The sequence below is a fragment of the Ruditapes philippinarum genome, unplaced genomic scaffold (assembly GCF_026571515.1).
Source record: "Ruditapes philippinarum isolate M1 unplaced genomic scaffold, ASM2657151v2 ctg2458_1_1_1_1, whole genome shotgun sequence".
NCBI classification, from domain to species: Eukaryota; Metazoa; Mollusca; class Bivalvia; order Venerida; family Veneridae; genus Ruditapes; species Ruditapes philippinarum.
In genome coordinates this window covers 289,592-303,163 of record NW_026862651.1, presented here as the reverse complement: position 1 = coordinate 303,163, position 13,572 = coordinate 289,592, and the positions used below count along the sequence as shown (strand labels likewise).

General features: G+C 33.2%; 1 protein-coding gene across 1 annotated transcript in view; it reads left to right on the top strand.

The window, feature by feature from the left end:
• The first annotated feature begins 5,439 nt into the window (after positions 1-5,439).
• LOC132719728 (protein zyg-11 homolog B-like) overlaps positions 5,440-13,572 on the top strand; it is a 41,169-nt gene continuing 33,036 nt past the window's right edge. The window contains exon 1 of the mRNA XM_060703577.1: positions 5,440-5,573. The gene's annotated coding sequence lies outside the window, so the exon portion shown is untranslated. The remainder of the gene's footprint in view (positions 5,574-13,572) is intronic.

The window sequence follows — 13,572 nt, the reverse complement described above, 5'->3', positions numbered from 1 at the left end:
TAAAATATAAAACCAGACATAATATTTCACTCTTATTTATTTTCTGACAGCACATTTTACATATGTTAGCACATTCACAGAATTTACATAGCACCGACATTATTTTATTCTGATAATCTGTCCCAGAGCACCCAAGAAGTCTTCAAGGGATTTAATGCCACTTGCGTACTGTGAGCACAAAACTTTCAGTCTCTGCTGGTGAGCTTTAGTGGCCTTCTTCACTCGTTTCTGTAGAAGTTCACCACGATTACATCTCAGAATTTCAGCTGCCACCATTTTTGCATCCTTTTCAACACATTGCACAACTGTCCAAAGTGAAGGATTTGAATGTCCAACAAGGTGCTTAAACCCATTGTTCCAAGATTCACACTGGTTATTTGTTCTATCCTGGTCAGTCATTGTGGCACTGTGCACATTCCAAATTGGTGGAGGAAATCTTGGAGAGGAGCGTCAGAACCTCATATTTCCATTAGCAGTGATGACTGCGCGAAAGGATCCATTTACATAGTTGGAGTCAAAATACTCAACCAGACACTGTAGATGATCTGGGGCCTGTTCACATAGTAACGTCAAGCCTTCTTGCACATCGCTTGCATGGAAGAAACGCCAGACCGTCAAGCTTTCCGCAGAAGGATTTCACATCATCATCATTGTTGTAGTCAGACTGAAGACCCTCTGCTTGCACTCTTCTCCAAGTAGCTTGGGTTAGATGGTAAAAACATCCCTAGATGGTGTAAAAAAAAAGGTTTTAATATGCTGTTTAAATAGTCTTTTACATATTATAATACAATTAAACAAGAATATGAATGATATATATATACATACAAAGCCTGATCATGTGTTGTATTGAATGATTCATTTTCAGCAACTTTTATCCTGATTCAACGTCAGACATGTTAAAGGCTTGTATAATTATTAACAGAAATTTGGTTTCATTTATTTTTTTTATTTAATGAAATAAATGGTTTCATTTATTTTTTTTTATTTTTTTTCATTTAGCAATGAAATAAATGGTTTCATTTAATTTTTTTTTATTTTATTTCATTTAACATTGAAATAAATTATTTCAAATGATCTTATTTTTTATTACCTGGATATGAATGTTGCTGGCCAATACATTTCTCACAGCATTGTGTATAGCTATCTCATAGTCTGCCATAATTTGCTCTGGGTTAGGTCGGATACCTCGCTGCAGACAGGCAACTAGTAGGGCAGTCAGCATTTCTTCATACACCAGCTGTTGCTTTGACGGAAGGAGTGGGTAGACAACTGAGACACAGGATTCACCTAAAGGTACACGGATGACAAAAAGTTGTTGGAACTGAGAGGGCGCTGTAGAGTGGGTGCCATCCATAAACCATCTGGATGCCTTTAAAGGTGTTTATCATTGCAAAGATTAATTGATTGTTTGTTACATATAACTATAATTGCAATGATTAATTATAATCAACTATCATTTATTTGTTTGTATTTTACAATTTTCTCAGCAATAATAACATCAATAAAGGGTGTCATTATTAACTGGCTGTGACAAACATACACCTTTTAATTGTTTGTATGCTTTTCTCTTTTTTTTCAGCAATTCTTGAAGCAGTTGGTTCTTAAATTCATTGAACTAAAAAGAAAAATAAGAAAAGAAATTTCCCAACCATTTCACATTATTTGAGGGGATTTTGACTACCCACTGAGGGGATTATGACCACCCCTTTATTTTTGCCAAGGGGATTATGATAACCCTGTCATTTCTGTTGAGGGGATTTCGATCACTATGTCGTTTATCAACCAAGGGGATTATGATCAAGGGGATTTTGAGCGTCTCCCGTTAAAGTCAACATCTATCTAGATTTTTAATTTGTTGTTATGATCTGCTTGAATGGTTTGCATGACACTTAATTTCACAAGGTGTGAAAAACTGTTATTATTGGTATATTGTATGAAATAAAGTGAGAAGGTAAATTTTAGAGTGGTTTAATGTTGCTTTCATCAATTTTATTTTGTGGAGAATTAAGTTTTATTTGATAGGTGATTTGCAGATTTATGTACATCATATAACAATTGATATTGAAATCTGACCGAAGAGAATTATTTTAAATTTCTTCAGGTATATGTTTTCTTCTCATCAGATATAAAAACATACTTTTATAGTGTCTTTTATATTGTATTTGTAGTTTAAGATACATACCATTCTTTTTTTCTCATACAAAATGACTAAAACAGACTTATGGTCATTAAGTATGTAAGAGATGATAAGAATATGGTGGTCTTAATTAAGGGCTTTTACTGTATAAATGTAAAAAAAAGTTAAACTGGGCTTTTACTGTATAAATGTAAAAAAAAGTTAAACTGAGCTTTTACTGTATAAATGTAAACAAAAGTTAAACTGGGCTTTTACTGTATAAATGTAAAACAAAAGTTAAACTGTATCATGTGAAATACATGTGAAGGCATCCTTTGAATTAAAATAGTTTCCTGTTAAATTTGAAAGTAATCAATGTCAATCAAATTGTAATCATAATTACTGACTGAATTTTAGCTGTAATTGATTAATTACAATTAAATTAATCAATTTTGGGCAAGGTAATCAATTACATGATGATTACACTGTAATCATGTAATCAATTAAAAAATCAATGATTACAATTAATGATTACCCCAGGTCTGTTTACTGCAGACCATATTTATTATGATATTTCTTTACCCTATGTGGTCAGACAGGAAGTGAAAATAAACAAAGATAGATGTTTTCATTAACATCTATTTCACTTGTTAACAGAAGTGTTGTCATCACATGGAATATTTGAATTTCTTGACCGATGGCTTCCACAAATGGTTGTTTCAATAATTATATATTTTATATATTAATATTTGCAGATCCTGTTATTTTTTCTTCACTTTAATTTAATATCAATATATTGTACTGCATTGTGTATAAGATATATCCAACTAGTCAGTTTAGTTTAACCTAGTACATATGTGCGTGCATACTGACTGACAGTTTAATTACTATATGTCTGATGCCCAGTGGCATAGAAAATCATTCAGTAATTTCCCAAATTAACAATTCCTTGTGATTTTGGTATGTTAAGCGTTTATCAATGCATTCACAAAATAATTCTTTGACAGGCATGATTTATTAAAAACCTTTACAACAGAACTAATTATCATGACTTTTTCACTGATATTTCACCCTTGTTAACAAATCAAAGCAGTTTAAAATGATACTGCTTTAATCCTAGTAAAAACACCTTCAGACTTATACCCAAGAACCAAAGCTTGGATAACTACAACTGTCATAGTACAGTTAACAATAACTTTTTTAACTTCCTACTAAAAATTTAAAAAAAGTGCAGAGAATTTAAGGCAATTTTTTTTAGGATCACTAATAACAAAATTAAGCTCTAAACTTAAGCCACACTGAAATGGTAACTTGTTAACTTTACTGGTTGGGGAAGACTTAAGAAGCCTGTCGTGGAACACTGAGTAGAACCACTGATCTTAGGCCATGAGTACATAACTTTTCAACTTAACTGACTTTATGCCTCACTGACATGGTAATTATTCTGGTTGGAAAAGACACAATAAGCCTTTTCATGCCGACATTCAGTCAAAATGACATGGTAATACTTTGGTGTGTTAGTAGTGTTTATGTGCAAAAAGCACCACATTTGGCATGGATTTACCATGAGCCATGCTTATCAAAATTATCCCAGGAGACCACCATGACAGCCATGATGTGGCCCTAATAGGGTTGCAACATTTTGAAATTATGTTTTACAAAGATTTTTTTTTAAAATATGATCATTATCACTGTTGAAATTATAGATTAAAAAACATCTATAGTCATATGCTATTGAAAATTTATTTTACATAACTAATGTTTGCTTCAAACACATGAGAAAAGATGCCTGACCATTGTTTTACCAGGAAAATGAAGCTGAATCATTGTCTAGACTAGAATGGAATCTGATTTCATACTGAACTTGATACAATTTTTTTTTTGTTACCCGACTGAATTGCCATTTTATGAAGTCAGGATTGTTCTTCCAGATGCTCAAATAAAGTTTAAATAGACCGTGCAACCAGGGTCTCGAATTGACTGCAGGATACAATACTATGTCTCATGGAATTGACACAAGGTTGTGTCACTTGAGGGTTAATTTGTTCAATTCAATATGGAGAGCGTTTTGCTAGCTTCCACAAATTGTAACATGATTTCACCTAACTCGACAACCAAGAATATGCAGATATGGTAGAGGTCAAGAATTCAAGAGCCAAGACAAGTCGAAGATGTCAACACAAATTTTGTTTGTATAGATCATATGGCAATGTTCCAGCATAACTGGTGGAAGAAGACTTCAGGTGCCCTTCTGTGCATTATTTCAGGTACTAAAGGGCACCCGAGTAGAACCACCGACGTTCCGTAAGCTACTGTAGCTGGATAGCTTCCTCACATGAAAGAATCCAAAGTCCCTGTTGGTATTCGAACCCGCAGTGGTGAGGGGCAAAGGGGTCAACACTAATAATTGTACATGTATCTACATATTGTAGCCTAATTAATTTGGCGTGAACGGTTTGACCCATTTTACAGACTTTTTTTTCTTACTGTCAAACCGTTGGAAAAAGACAGCGCCCGTCCAAAATTATCTCGGTGTCTCTTTGACAAGTCTAATAAGTTGGACTATACATATTGCTGCATCACGTCATTATGCCAGTCATAAAATGCATTTTAGTTCAATGAATTATCACAATATGTGTAATTTTTCACTTTGACCCTGTTATGGTATGAAACAATGCACCTTTCCTTGTTGGAACCCACAGAGACTGATTCCATTAAAAATGTTTCCAACAGTCCTTGGCACCATTTTCTATAGCTAATTAGGCAGAAAAAAGAAGAAAATTTTAACCAGTATAACTGCATGATTAAAGAATCATTTTTTAAACAATTTTACAGAAAAAAATGGGTGTCACCATGCGTTTTCTTGAGTTATCTGCTCCTTTATGCTAGTTTGTTTTTACTATTTAAGTCTTATTGTAAAAGCAGATGACTCAAAATTAAAGCATACTATTCTAATATATTATATAATTTCAAATTATTTTTTATTATTTCATATACTGTCATTGTGCAAAGTTTTAAACAATTTAACACATCAGACAATTTGTCATGCTTCAATGAGTAAACATTCTGCACTTTTGTTAAAAAAAAGAGAAAATAATTCTATCATTTTGCATAGTGAATAATCTAAACATGAAACTAATCGACATATAATTTGAATAATGGATAGGGATATCCAAATATGAATATCCAAATATTTTGCTAAATCTATCAGTAAATGTACAATCACAGTTTCTTTTGCGTTTGACCACAGCTTTAAGTGGTTTTCAATGAGTTAGCAGGAGTACTAATCAAAGGGAGATAACTGTTTTCAGGGGTGACGACGAGGATATTTTAATATCTTATTCGTAATTAATTTACAAACTTCCTGTGGAAAAAAATAATCCAAAAAGATGTCAAATATTTTGACTTTCGTTCTAAATTGACTGTATAACAGCTGCTCTCTTCTGTTTTACTTCAAGTAAGTGCTTTAAATGATTTCTTTCAAGATGACATTGAAATGGTATATATATTACAAATATCATCTGCGTATTTATGAGCCCATCTCGTCCCAATTTCAGTAAAAAAAGTGTGCATGGCCATTCATTCACCACATTCGAAAATTCTCATTATTTTAGGTAGTATGGCATTTTCCCCAATACCTTTTTTGCATATTTAAATAAACTTACCAACACCTTTTTTGTCTTTATTATGTTTATTATTTTCCTTGACCCTGGTAGGCATGAATTTGGAAGTGGCTAGCCGTACGGGCCCGTACGGCTAGCCAAAAGTTCTAGCCGTACGTGAGTCACGTACGACTAGCCAGGACTCGCTGTATTGTCTAGCCGTACGGCACTATTCAAAATTATATAGAAGTCGACCATGCATATGTTATTTTGTGCCTCATGATTATGATTTGTTGTTTTATTTGACTGAAAGATGTTTTTTTGTTAATTAAGCACATGGATCGAATAAATAATGATCGGAGTGAAATAAATAAATAAATACATAGAACATTGAAAAAAAACGGTGAAAAGCAAAAATAATTGTATAATTTTCAAATACAGTAGATAAAAATCGAACATAAAAGCACAAACAATTAATAAGCCTTAAATAAAGCCTACCCAGGAACTGACAATAGAATTTCAAAATGCGTTTCACGGAACATGCAAACTTTCCTTAATGATGGACAAACTTCTATACCGTCGGTAATTGACGCAAATATCAGAGCCTAACATTGATTTTTTTTTTCATTTTAAAGGTGTCGAAAATTAAACTTTATGAAACAAAAAAGGATTATTATCAAAATTTTGTAAACTATTTCAATTGATGTTATTTAACTGCGACCTAACGCTATTTTTTCTCGATGTCTTGAAATGATAAAGATCGATATTCGTACTTCTTTTACTGTAGCCAACAAGGCGATTAATCTCTATTTAAAGTAAATATACGAAGACAATTACTATTTCATGGTTAAAATCCTCGCTTAAAGTCATGAAAAAACATATATGTATAATTCCGACTTCTATATAAATTTGAAAAGTGCCGTACGGCTAGACAATACAGTGTGTCCTGGCTAGTCGTACGTGACTCACGTACGGCTAGAACTTTTGGCTAGCCGTACGGGCCCGTACGGCTAGCCACTTCCCATGAATTTGGAACGTTGTTGGTCTGGTTCGACTCGGGGCTAGTTCAATATATCAGATGTTACGGGCTTGTTATAGTTTATGTTGGTCAAGCCCCACAACGTTGCTTTGCCCAGAAGTAAAAATATCTCAAAGCGATGACATATTTATAGGACTAATCACTATACTCTGGTATGCTAGTGCATGAAATAATACACAGCAAGGCCGTCGTCGATGGTCCGGCCGGTCCGGCCTTGGCCGGACCAATATTTTGGCCAAAAATGAGTTAAAAAAAAAACAAACAAAAAACCGCATCGCTGATAAGCAATTTGACACTTAACTGGCCACTTGAAGTTAAGTGTGAAGTTAATTGACATCGACGTGGCTTCGGACAGTTCACCGTATATATTATGAATATCTTAAACTAGTATGCATGAATTCTCCGAGAACTTGATAACATTTTATTTTTTGTACACGGTAACCATCCAAAAGTCATGTTTTTATCACATATCCGTGCCGTTTTTGCGACTCCGTGAAAATGGTATTGCACGGCCGTGCACGTATTTTGACGTCATTTGCGTTATACTCAATAAATGTTAGCGTTTTTCTATGGGCGTCAATGAAAAATGGTTCTTTTTCACTTCAAAAGGTACTTATTTTTGGTATGTAATAAACAAAATATTAAATTCGATTAAGTTCATTACTGAATTTATTGAACTCGATGAATACAATATGATACTCGACAGAGGCTCGCTCGTGAAATAAATCCATAATCAACTCATTAAACTTACTCAATTACATAATTACAGTGCAGGGACGGTCCCGGCCTAAGTATTTTGAAGAAATCGATCTTGCCATGGCCAGTGTTAAATAGAGATTTGACCAACCGGGATATCGCGTACTATAGAACTATTAAGGCCGGACAACCTTTGAAGACCGAGTGCACTAGAAAACTTGGTTTTGTTTGTGATTTCTATGGCAACGATATTAACTGAGACATCTTAGAGATGCAGCTTCAGCTGCTACGTTCACATTCGACAAATCAGAAAATAGTACTGTTACTCTACCTGACGTTTTGAAATTTGTGTCAAAACAGTCGGTGCTAGAACGAGCACTGTTCTCTGATGTCGTTGTGTTGTTAAAGATTTTGTTAGTAATGCCTGCTTCTAATGCTACCAGTGATAGGACATTCTCGGCGCTCAGAAGAATAAAGACATACCTGAGATCTATAATGTCTCAAGTACGCTTGAACAAACTAATGGTGTTACATATTCAAAAGTGCAGGACAGATTCACTCAACTTACGTGTAATTGCCGATGAGTTCATTACCACCAGAGAACGACGGAAACTTTACATAAAATGAGACTCTGTATTTTGTAAGATTATTTGAACAAAATACAAGTTACTGCTAAACAAAAAGCGGTTATTGTTGACTCTTTATGTAATATTCTTCCATCATGGCATCGATTGTTTATTTAAGCTTATACCATTGTGTGATTTATGTTAAAACAAAAATCCACGTACTATAATATTTTGTAATATATTATATTTGTTTTACAATAATTATCAGATAAAATGCATCTAAAGAATTATAACAACAACAGTTATTGTTTATTTTTCATTTGCCAAATATCAATTACATGTATGCAAATCTTAATTTTCACCACTTTAATCTGTAAAAAATCGCTGACATTTTACTATAACATGTACTAGCGACAGGCTGAAAGCTGTGCCAAATATACGCGAAAAACGCCCCTGAGAGCATCCTAGAATACAAAATTTTCCGGGGGAGCATGCCCCCGTACCCCCCTAGATTCTGACTAAGACATACCAAATTGGCCGCACCAATCACAAAATCGTGACGACGGGCCTGCACAGAGGGGCAACATCTGGAGGTCTTCCTCTACAATTTAAGATGGAAAGTCGCCATATGACCTCTACTCTATTGGCGGATGGTGTGATCCTAAATCCAACTATGAATTAGAATCTGAGACATAATCTGAAAAACAGCATTAAAGGATTAGGTTGTGATGTGTATTGAGTATTTGAGACATGTTGTTTACTTTGACGTCTGGACTTACAGTTGGCAACCTGATATGCAAAATGGAGACAGTCAGATATTTTTTAAACATCAAAGTAAATATGATGTTGCGTTATATGGTTATAATCAAGTGTGATTGCGCCGAGGTATGATGTTGCTAGATAGATGATGTATATATCTGCCAAATTTCTTCAACATAGAATGCTTGGATCATTAGAAAATAAAGTGTATAAAACTAGCACCAGATTGTGAAATGCTTAGGGTAAGGAATCATGGCCACCCATGGATAATATAACAGGGCAACAGACAAACAGCTTGAGATTTGTGTGGTATTATTTTTTTGTCTAATCAGGACAACACTGCCATTTTCAATTTTTGTCATGTTGATCAACTGGCATAAGTGTTTAATAGTACTTATGAAGGTTAAATAGTCTTAAATCATATTATAATTACTATGAGCTATATTCTTGAATACACCAGTGGCCGAAACCAGAAGTATTTTTTACTTTCCAAATTAGCAATTTTATTGATAATACTTCCCAAAATCAAGAACCACTGCAGATAGAATTGATAACAATTTGTTCCACTGATGTATGACTTGAGCCTGAATGTAATATTCCTTTTCTAAATTCCCTGATGGGAATAGGGCCAAAACACCATTTTTGGGGAAGGGGCCTTGATCAGCCTTATTCTTGGGGAAATAATGCATGATTTTGGCATACTTTGGGAAAAGGGTCTCAAATTTAACACAAAATATTAACAAGTTCTTCAAAATAGAAAATTAAAAAGCACAGGGAAATACTAATAAGGCAGTAAAATACCTAAATTCAACACCATCATTTATTTTTGTTCTAAATTCTATGGGAAATTTCAAAAGACTAGGGAATTTTGAGAACTAAACTGGGGAAAAAAGAGGCTAGTTTGGTTGGGGAAGCAGCCTATATTCGGCCTCTACAAAGAAGGGCTTTTTGGCACTGGGGAATAATTTATTCAACATCATTTAATAATTTTGATAGTGACATAGGCAATATTTTAATACTTATATCTGTGCATCATATTTGCAGGCTTGATATTCAATACTTGTCAATATTAGTTCCTTTGACAGTTTTAGGAGACCACTGATTACACCTCTTTTCAGGTTAAAAAGCCAAAAACTGAATCATCTTGCATATTTAGTTCCAACCCACAGGGGTCGAAACGCCAGAGATATACCTCTGGAAGAGTTATAGAGCTGAAAAAGTATCTTGCAGAAGACTGTGAAAAATATGGTCAGTTCATGAAATGAGAACAGTAAAATATTGTGAATTGAATAAAGAAAATAATTTACATATATTGCAAACATCACTTCACTTAAATCCATATATGATATAAATTACCAAAAGGAGGTCAAAATAAGCAAAAATAGCCCATACTGTGTTAGTAACTCAGTAGAATGATAGTTAGTACAAATGTAGTGATAAATAACTTTATAAATAATTGTACCCATCGCTGGTCAATTGCATTGATATTGACAGACATTTGAGTGCAAAAATGTCTCAGAGACATTTAATAGCAGTGTGAAAATAATTTTGTTTAGAAGCATATGAAGAAAATCTGGAGGTTGTCAGAGATATTATGTTATTAGTGACAACTTTCTGTGCAATAAGGTCAGAATACCATTGCCATATTGTCATGTAACAATGAACTGTCATCTGACTCGTGAAATGTCAATTATATGATGATAAACTTGAGAAATGCCTTACTTTGTGAATGTCTATCAGTTCATATGGGTCAGGGAAAATATTCTGGCTCACAGAATATGAAAAAATCGGTTTAGGATGAGTTTTTAGTTCATTCCTATCATACTGGAAATTAAAGCCTCAATGAGTTATGCATTATTTCACCTTTCTAATTATAAATGATTCGAGTCAGTGAGCTTTTCATATGAATTTAAAATTTCACTGGATAAAAAGTTTTTATCAATCTTTTTGCTAAATCAAATTAGTTTTTGTACATCTTTAATTGTGTATGACTCCACTTTTTCCATAGAATTACAGTTGTTTTACAACTTTATTTTGTTTTCTGGTGTTATTTGAATGACTTTTATAAATATTTTCATAATACATGTAGGGAGAGAGCTATTATTAATGTATCCTACTCATCCAGGTCTCAGTGTCACATTTTGGTTTTTGTACCACCCCCACTTACATTCTAACAGATCTATAAAATTATTATCCTTTTGAGGTATTGGTTTGAAATTGAAATAGTGGTCTATGACCATTATCACCTCTTTAAGGCAAGAAAAACTCTGTCATAGATTTTGACAAAAGCCACATTTTTTTTACTAATATTAACAGTTAAGTCTTTGCAACTCTTAATACTTGAAAGTCATCATTATCCCCAATTCCAGATGAAAGGAAATACATGAGTAACCTCTATAAAGTATATTGACAAAATTATGCTTCTTTTCCAACTTCAAATTTTCGTTAACATTTTTGTATTACATACAATATTGTGAATGATGCACCTAGGCACCTACCACTTTCCTTGAAATATTTTTTAGATAATGTCTTAGCAGCTGTACACATACTTTCAGTGTGATTTAACTTTTAAAATATTTTTGGACCATTTACTTACCACTTTGCTTGTTTTGGCCATATAATGCATAGATTCAGTATTACTGATGCACAATTATACACTATGAATATTGTACAATTGTTACACAACTTAAACAAAATGTTTTTGCTTAGATGCCACCATGCTTGATTTTGTAAACATAAACAGTAATGTCTTTTCACTTATACTGAAAAAGAAATTTGAAAGACTATTCTTTATCTCCAGTTCATTTCTAAAGGTTAATACACCTGTTTATTTGCAAAGATTACAACAGTTTGTTGATTTTGCATGTATTGGTCTTTTGTAAAGTGCTGAAATCCATGTACAGAAAGCATTGCCAAGTTTTGCAGTCAACCTATTTTAGCTCGACTATTCGAAGAATATGAGAGCTATTGTAGTCGCGTCGGCGTCGGTGTCGGCGTCAGCGTCCGCGTCGGCGTCTGCGTTGGTTAAAGTTTTTTGTAAAGTCAAATATCTCAATTATAACTTGAGATATTCAATTGAAACTTACAATACTTATTTATAGTAACAAGGTACATCAGATTGACAAGTTGGATAACTCTGCCTGCAATATTGACAGAATTATGCCCCTTTTTAACTTAGAAATTTTGGTTAAAGTTTTTTGTAAAGTCAAATATCTCAATTATTGCTTGAGATATTCAATTAAAACTTACAATACTTATTTATAGTAACAAGGTACATCAGATTGACAAGTTGGATAACTCTGCCTACAATATTGACAAAATTATGCCCCTTTTTAACTTAGAAATTTTGGTTAAGGTTTTTTGTAAAGTCAAATATCTCAATTATTGCTTGAGATATTCAATTGAAACTTACAATACTTATTTATAGTAACAAGGTTCATCAGATTGACAAGTTGGATAACTCTGCCTACAATATTGACAGAATTATGCCCCTTTGGAACTTAGAAATTTTGGTTAAAGTTTTTTTGTAAAGTCAAATATCTCAATTATTGCTTGAGATATTCATTTGAAATTTAAAATACTTTTTTATAGTAACAATGTACATCAGTTTGCAAAATTGCATAACTCTGCCTGCAATATTTGCAGAATTATTTGCCCCTTTGAACCTTAGAAATTTTGGTTAAAGGTCTTCAAAGATATTTACTTGAAACTTTACACAGTCATGCACTTAGGGTCAAAATTGGAGGGTCATAATTGTATGTCACTGACCAAGTCCCATAACTCCATCTTGCATTAAGGCTGATTCATATTCCCCTTTCTACTTAGTCTCTTGGTTAATGTTTACATGCAAGTTTTACATATCTCAATAACTATTAAAGATAATTTATTTAAAATTTCACATATGCATTTAGGGTCATAATTGTAGGTCACTGACAAAGATACATAATTCTATCTTGCATTTAGGCTGATTTTTCTCCCCTTTTTCAACTTAGAAATTCATGGTAAAGTTTTGCTTGTAAGCTGTTATCTCAATAACTACTGAAGGGTTTGTGCCTTTTTTGGGACAATTTTATGCATTCATAATAATAAAGCAGTGATCTACTTGATAAAACATCTTAATAACAAGCCTTGGTACCTTTTCTGTCAAATTTATGTATTCATAGGTAATTAGTATTATTATTCTCAATAAAACACCCTAAAAATGTGACATTACCTTCCGAATAGTCAAGCAAATACTGTATAATTAGACTCTCTCTAAGGCCTATAACATGAATTTATAAAAAAAATTAGCCCTTTTGTGAACTTAAAAAATTTAACATTATCAAGGCTCTTTTACTATCAAGCACTTAGAATAGTCGAGCATGCTGTCCTACCGACAGCTCTTGTTAATAATTTGAGGCATTATAGTAGGTAATGGAATTATCCATTTATACCTCCATTTAATTGCTATGAATGTTTCATTTGCTGAAAATGAACAGATTCCGAATACTGTAATGTCATAAGTAACTAGTAAGGTGACAGCTGTCAAACTATTCAAAGCTGTGAAGGTTTACCATATTATACGGCCCTTGAATTTATGTAACTTACTAGTGTTATAGTCACATGGTTAATTGTCCCATTTGTGGCTTCGTTATGCAACCAGGTCATTTATTTTATTGAAGTGCTTAAGATACATGTAGGTACAGTACAGTATATAGAACATTGTGATATAAAAGCACTTTCAGTCTTGGATTTCTCTTATAAGCAAAGACCTCGGCCTTAAAATGTTATCGACACTTCGATTGAAACAGATGC